The 7,342-nt window shown below is 34.4% G+C and overlaps 1 long non-coding RNA gene across 1 annotated transcript; it reads left to right on the top strand.

Annotated features, from left to right (window-relative positions):
* Window positions 1–1,116: 1,116 nt before the first annotated feature.
* LOC149132912 (uncharacterized) lies at window positions 1,117–7,078 on the top strand. Its single transcript, XR_016244039.1, has 2 exons — window positions 1,117–3,044; window positions 6,848–7,078. It is a non-coding gene; the product is annotated as an uncharacterized LOC149132912 (long non-coding RNA).
* Window positions 7,079–7,342: the final 264 nt, after the last annotated feature.

Genomic DNA, 7,342 nt, shown 5'->3' with positions numbered 1-7,342 from the left:
TATGTAAATAATATGATAGGCTTCTATGTAATTTCCCTCTACCCAATTTTTACTTGTAAAATTTGGAACAACATTGGAATATGGTAAAAGAGGCTTGTACAAAATGCCCTGCAGTAGGATCAAACCCAGAATAACAATCGTTGTGTGTATGTGTTTGTAGGTCGATATTTGTTTTTCCAGCTGATGCTCCTGGACATTTTATCAGTGATGTTTCCTGGAATCATTGGATGTTTTGGGTCTTTCACTCTCACCTAGGTGACCCTTCCAGAGTCAATCAAGTCCTGACTTGTCTCCAGTTAGCATTAACCCAGATATGAATATCTATGATAATATACATATATGTACATGCATGCACACGCACATATACACACCAAAATAGGGATTTACCTACTTCAGAAGCCCTCATTTTTCTACACTCCTATGTCAGTTTGTCTATACATGTGTACAGACAAACTGACATGCACAAACACACATGCATACACATATATACATACACTCATACATATTGATATATTTCATGACAAAATATACACACAAAAGCAAAACAATTATATTTGCTGTAATAAATAGCTAAACAAATATATTCCTATATTTAGAGGATTTTAAAAAATTACTTATTAATTATTGACAAATGCTTGTCAATAATATTAGGAAAATCCTTTCAAAAACCACTCACATACACACAATGTGTTTTCTGTGTGTGCATGAGTAAGGCAGGGGATGTATCAGTGAATTGCAATATGAAATTTATTGAACCCCACCCCAACAAAAAAAAAAAGAGAATAAATAGCTATATTTTAGGAAAGAAGAAGTAAAAAATGGTAATATAAACCCTGCAAGCTGCTGTATTGGCAAGTGGATTAGGGGGTGAATAGAAACACTAATACAAGACAGAGAGTATTTAGTCCTGTTGCAAACTAACACCCTAATACTAACGGCATGATAGAATGTACTTATCCAAGTGGTATGAGTTAGAAAGGATTATTTAGTCCTGTTGTAAACTGCACCCGTTCAATGTTGTAAAATTGTTGATGATATGAAAGGCATCCACCTATGGAACAAAAATAAAACAACACCATAAAAACATAATATGCACATGAACAAAGATGGCTGGTTTTCTGTGTTGCAATATGAGCCTGATGATAAAGGACTACAACGAGGTTCTATGTAGCCTCTCCAACTCATGGTAAAGTGACAAAATCCAAAACCTATAATAATGCCTGAATCCATGAAAACAGAATAAAAAAAGACATTCTGCTATCTGTAAGTCTACAAGAATCCCCCACATACACACACACAAGCTTCATAACCCTCAAATAATTCCTTATTATCTTAAAACTGGACACATTGGATAATGTAGGACTAGATACAATATGACTGGATAAAAGAAAAGACCGTAGTGGTTAGAATGCCTTTCACCAAAGGTTCACTGGTTTGGGGCTGACCTGGAACTAAACAACAAGCACATACATGCATGCATCTAACGAAAGGCCCAAGAACCAGCGTTTCCAATCGTTGAAGCAATGCCAGGACACCCACCTATCCAAACAATTCCACAGTAACATTTGTTATCCACAACTTCGACAAGGCTCTCCTCCTCTTTACCCCCACTTTCTCTCTGAAAACTAACTCCTTTCCATGATAAATTCAACAGTGTCCAGCTATGTCGTGTATGTGTGTGTGTTTCTATTCACATACGGTACCTGCATTTAGTCACATATATATATATACATGCAAGAGTTTAATTCTTCTGTTTGGGTGAACATTTGTGTGTGTTGGCAAATGAACAAATATTTCTGCTTCAATAATTGAATGAATGCTTAAAACTAACAGTGTATGTACACACACACACACACACACACACACACACACACATATATACAAACACATATCTATATATATATATATATATATATATATATATATATATACATACACGGGCACAAATATATAGTCTCACTCCCCCAAATAGAAACAACACCACATGTGACTCTGTGAGCTGTTGATGCATGCATGCCAGCCAGCAACCATGGAGAGTTATCAAAGTTCGGGGAGGGGCAAGGTAAGGGGTGACAGTGTTGATGAAAATAATGAGCCGATGAGATGAAGTTAAGCCAATAGTGTGGATGATGATGATGATGATGATGATGACGACAGTAGTAGTGGTGGTAGTAATAGTAGTGGAACTGTTGAGGTAGGGGTGGGAGGATGTAAGGAGAGATGCTTTCAACAGGCAAGAATTATTATTATTATTATTATTGCATGATTGATTGTTTGTTTGTTTGCTTTTTTTCTTCTTCTTCAGAGCTTTGCTCGTTGTAGGTAAAAAGAGGTGAGTCATATTTCTCTATTTGTTCTCACATGCTCTTGAGAATGTGCCCTTCTGTTTCCAACTTGCTGTGTGTTTGTGTATGTGTGTGTTCGCACGTGTGTGTGTGTGTGTTCGCACGTGTGTGCGTGTGTGTATTCAAGCTACAACAACAAGAATTATCCATATATAAATGATAGTGATTCAGTGTCGCAATGGCCCCAACTCTGTTGCTCCTCTCTCTCTCTCTCTCTCTCTCTCTCTCTCTCTCTCTCTCTTTCTTTCTCTCTTTCACACACGTTCTCTCTCTCTCTCTCTCCCTCTCTCTCACACACATCCATTTCTTCCTTTTTCTCCCTAGAGCCTTTTTCACAAGTCTTTCTGAATAGCTTCGTACAGCAACAACATCCAACATCGACAGCAACAATAACCAACCAACAATTCATTACTCCAGCTCAGCTAGCCTGCTCTCTGTATGTCTGTTTGCCTGTCTTCTGTCAACCAGGTCTCAGTGGGTGGGTAAGACAGGAAATTTCAGTAACTATGTAAAAATGGATCAGGTTTCATTCCCTCTGAAAAGCAGCATGTTAGCAGAGCTTAGCAGCTCGTTGTTGTTCGATGCAGACATTACTGCAACGAACAAGCCTGTTGATTTTGGGGTGAGCATTAGATATTAAGTCATGATAAGAAAGAGAGAGAGAGAGAGAAAGAGAGGAAGAATTAAAGAAACTCCATTGTAAGTACATTATTCCTTTCAGGATAAATTTCACATTAACTGCACAGTAAGATGACACAACACAATAATTACATTTTCAAAATTATATTTACAAAACATTCACACATACATACATATGCATACACGTTTACATACTTACAAAGGTTTACATATGTATATGCAATTACGTCTTTACTCTGGAAAAATTCTTGAGAAATGTGAAATTTTAAACTAATTTCATATATATGTAAATACATATATATAATTTTGTAAAATTTTTCAACACAAGATTCTTTCCAATTTGCTACTAATGGAGTCATAGTAGCCATTATGATGATAGGAATGAAATTAAAATATTTATTTGGAATCAGATATATCTTAAAGAGGCTTTGACAGTTGTGTGTGAGCATGCATCTTCAGTCAGAAACAACTTACATTCAATTCTTGTGTATTTGTGTATGTGCGCATGTGAGAGTTTATGCATTTGTATATAATACACACACAGAGGAAAGTGTAATATATACCTGCCTGTATGTGTATAAATGCAAGCCTGTATGATATACATGTAGCTCTAAAGAGTTACTTGTAGTTTAAATATGCATCACAGATTATATATATATATATATATATATATATATATATGTATGTATGTGTGTGTGTGTGTGTATATATATATATGTATATATATATCTATATACACATACATATTACATAGATACATAGGTGTATATTATCAGTAATTTTTGTATGTGTATGTATACATATATATAATTTTGGTATATATATATATATAAAGAAAAAGAATTATCATAATAAATCAGAATTTCCCTTTGAACTATTCCAAAATGCCTAGCAGGTGAACTGTTGCATGGTTTTCTTTTGTTAATTTGGATATTCCCTGGTTTTTATTCCATTTTCATTTTATTATTATTTTGTTTCTTTTCCGTACACAAATGTGAATTCATTTGATTCCCTTCACTGATTGCTTGAGAATCATTTAAGATGTCGAAACTCAGAGTCACAATTTGTGGAGTGTTCAGCTTTAAGTAAATGTTATATATGATTCCATTGTATCGAGTTATTTTGTCTTTCGATTGTTTTGCACTGTTATGTAGTTCCCTCTTATACATATGTGACTACGAATGTGAATGAATCTATGTTTAGTTATATGAATCATATATTGAGAAACAAAATTATCAATATATAAATAGATATATGTACTTATAACAAGCATTTATAAATAAACATTTTGTGTTATGTGAACACATACACGCATATGCACACAAACACACATACACACACACATATATATATATATATATAAATATATGTGCTCAAGTATGTATATATTTTGTACACACATACATACATGTGAATATATATTATCAAAAGTATCACCATAAACGTGCAGTTTTCTGTAGAATACTAATGTATATTTGTGTATCCAAGAGTGTGTATGCAAGTGCAATATAAACAGAAATACATATATGTATGTGCATGTGTGTGCCTAACTTATATTTAAATAAGCATCAGATATATGTTTGCAAGCTCCTCTATGTATATATTTGTATGCTGTGTACATGTATATATGTGTTTGTATATGTGTGAGCACATATATACCCATATGCATGCAACTATGTTGCAGGTATATATCTGTGTGTATGTGCGCCTGTACGTTTGTGTGCCTGTGTATTTAGCCAGAGTAATTTGATATGGAATCTCCTAATTATTATTGATTATTTAAAACACAGCAGGGGAAAGATTACCATTCATAAAATATCTATGTCAAGAAGTAGGGCGGGGAAATAGAACAAAAGGAAAACAGTAAATCTCTGTCAATAGGAATCACAAGAAATGCATGTTGGTGTTGTTCTACAGGGGTGAAACACTGGTTGTACAGCTTCTTCAAGAAATTTCATTCCACCAATAGCAGCATGTTGTTTACCAAATTCCATCCATTCATTCATCCATCCGTCCATCCATCCATCCATCCATCTATCTTGAGTCAACAATTTACTGCTGTTTTACACCTTTCCAAACATCTTTTGCAATACTATTATAAAATCATTGAGGCTGAAAGATTGTGGCAGTCAACGGTGGACTTGTGCATGGCTTGTTATTCCTTAGCACATGCACTGCATTTTCTGTTCATGCTCTCATTCATTAATTACAAGCCACCCTGATCAACCAAACCTTTAATCCTATCCATGACCATCCTGTCTTTTTTTGTATACGATGTCCAATGTGTCCTTCCGTTTTGTTTTTGTTTGTTTTTTTTCTAGGAAGAGGAGTAGGTGGCATTTTGAAAGAGATGTGGCTGGGAATTCTAGCAGGTTATGCACCCCTTTAGAGGCTACATCACTGGCTCATTCTGGGGAAAGGTAGCATGACTTCAGTACCTGAAAGTTGTTTAAACCATGACAATTGCCACCCGATTCCAATTTGATTGTGAACCTGTGAGTAAGTAGTCTTTCCAGTGGCATGATGTCTAAAATTGTGAAACTGGTCCCCTTGCAGCTGGGTGTAAGTTGCTTTTTTTTTTACTAGATAGTAAGGGACATAGCTCTATGCAAGAAAAACACAAAAAGAACCCTGCTGAATAGGTTTATCATATTACTAAGTGGACTAGTGCTGCAGAGGAGAAAAAATTTTGGCTACTCTTGATAACCAACTGCTGTTGCAGATTTGTTGTCTTTCTCTAAATTAAACCATGTTACTACCACTGCCACCATAGCCACCAGCACCACCAGTTGCCATATTAGTACCTGCAAAGTCTCTATCTGGTTATTCGATCTACTAGAAATAGCAGTCAAATTTCTCTTAGACCACACCTAACCATCTTAAAAAAGGGAAGAAACCATTCGATAATACAGTCTTACATACCCATAAAAGGCAGGATAGTCAACATTTGAATGCTCCTGATTATAAAACTGCTCGATCAGGACTTACCTGGTACTAAACAAGAACAGAATAGTCATTAAAACTGCCAGGATATCTTTATAGCACACCACTGCCAAGACCATCATCACACTATTATTACCAACAGATGTGTTGGATTGTTACAGTGTCAACTAAAATGCCTTGTGCATTTATTCCATCTCTTATATTATGAGTTCAAATCCTGCTAAGGTAGAATTTACTTTTCATCCTGAGTGAATGAAACAAAAAAAATAAAAAACAGTCATTTGCTGGGGGTTGATTGTTTCTACTAAACCTCACCCCCACCTACCAATTATTTGTCACTTGTTGCCAACATCACTTTCTGTTATAATTAGAGCACTATCTCCAATCAAGCTTTGATTCACAGTTGTAGATATTCTACACCACTGACAATGTGAAAATATCCTTCAGAAATGCATGGCAGTCACATTCTCATTTTGTCTCTCAGACGACTCTGAGGTCTTACACCTATATAAATATAGAATCGATATTAGATAGAAGAAACTTGAAGGTGAAGAGTCTTGTCAGAATTTCATAGATTTTTTTTTGTCTTTTTTCCGCCAAAGTTAATTTAATTAGTTTTTAATCTTAATTTAGATTTTCTAGTTCCTTTTTTTTTCTTTGAACTCCACTAATTGTACAATATCATGATATTATTAATTAATGTATTAAAAACAAATGTATATATTATATATTTTCCAATGGAAATAGTTCCGACAGCAGCAAAATAGAATGTTTTCACAATAAAGCAATACCTATTTATATAAATACATACAAAATGGGGTTCCTTTTAGTTTTGTAGACACTGGTAGCAAACTAAAAAGAACAATATTTTTTTTATCCCCAGCTAATATTTTTTATTTCCTTTTCTTTTTTTTTTTCAGAAGATATCATTAATTTCCCGTTATGTGAATTATTCTGTTAAACCACTCAGCAAGATTATTCCATAAATTCCTCCTCACACAGCTGGGCTAAATCAGGACTTAATGGAGCATCTAATTCCTGGACTTGCTCTTCTTTTGGTATAATCCAAGAAAATCCTACTCTTCATTTTTAAATTGCAATATATAACATGTGATGAGAAAGCTAAGATTTTCCACTGAAAGCCAAACAACTATTTTGTGTCTTTAAAAAAAAGAAAAAATAATAACAACAACAATATGCATCATTCTAGTTATGACCTTTCCAAGATTTGGACATGTATTTCTTTTATAGACACAAACTGTACAACAAGAAAGAAAGAAAATAACAAGAAATCCCTAAAGAGTCCCAAAAAACAAAAACAAAAAAAAAAGGGAGAAGAAGAATGCTAGCAGATATCTTAATCAATAAAGCTATATCACAAAGACAAGGAGGAGGTGTTGTAGAACCGCAGTCAT

The sequence above is a fragment of the Octopus bimaculoides genome, chromosome 13 (genome assembly GCF_046866305.1).
Source record: "Octopus bimaculoides isolate indiv1 chromosome 13, ASM4686630v1, whole genome shotgun sequence".
NCBI lineage: Eukaryota > Metazoa > Mollusca > Cephalopoda > Octopoda > Octopodidae > Octopus > Octopus bimaculoides.
Note: the sequence above shows the minus strand (reverse complement) of the source record. Positions and strands in the feature narration are given on the sequence as shown.